The sequence below is a fragment of the Meleagris gallopavo genome, chromosome Z, assembly GCF_000146605.3.
Source record: "Meleagris gallopavo isolate NT-WF06-2002-E0010 breed Aviagen turkey brand Nicholas breeding stock chromosome Z, Turkey_5.1, whole genome shotgun sequence".
Classification (NCBI taxonomy): domain Eukaryota; kingdom Metazoa; phylum Chordata; class Aves; order Galliformes; family Phasianidae; genus Meleagris; species Meleagris gallopavo.
Window position 1 is genome coordinate 31,827,888 of NC_015041.2, and position 612 is coordinate 31,828,499.

The following is a 612-nucleotide window of genomic DNA, read 5'->3' on the forward strand; positions in this document are numbered from 1 at the left end:
AGAATATGCTGTGGTGGAAATGCTACATAGCCCCGATTTCATTCCTGACGAGCCAGACCAAGAGCATGATCCCGAGAGAGTCAGGTGTACACCAAACATGTGGCGTACATTCACAAAGACCGCACCAGAAAGGTACGCCAGCACATTTGCAGCAATGTATGGCAGAGGGGAAAGAAGGCCCCTTATAAGTGAATTGGTTAATAAACTTCAAGACTTTGAGTTACATTTAAGCCCTCTGCGAGCTTGTGTTTCAGCCATTACAAAGGTAGCTGAAAAGCTGGACAGAATGGAAAACAAACAAGAAGATATAATAGACAAACTATCAACCGTGCCTGAAGCTGATAAATCCATGGAGGTAACGGATACATCAAATGGGGACCAGAATTCCCAAAACAGCCTATTGGAGGGGCTCATCAACTTGATTTCCTCCCAGCCGGTGGCATCTAATGTCTCAGCCATCAAAAGAAGACGTTCTCCTGCTCGAGCAAGTGACAACAGTAAGACCCTAACTACCTCTACGTTTGCCTTGTGGCATTACCTACGTGACCATGGAGAAGATATGAAGGAGTGGCATAAACAACCTACTCCTGTACTTCAAGCACGGGTAAGAGA

General features: G+C 45.6%; 1 protein-coding gene across 1 annotated transcript in view; it reads left to right on the forward strand.

Annotated features, from left to right (window-relative positions):
* Positions 1-612, forward strand: part of SMC5 (structural maintenance of chromosomes 5) — a 322,808-nt gene that overhangs the window by 153,835 nt on the left and 168,361 nt on the right. The gene's annotated exons all lie outside the window — the stretch shown is intronic.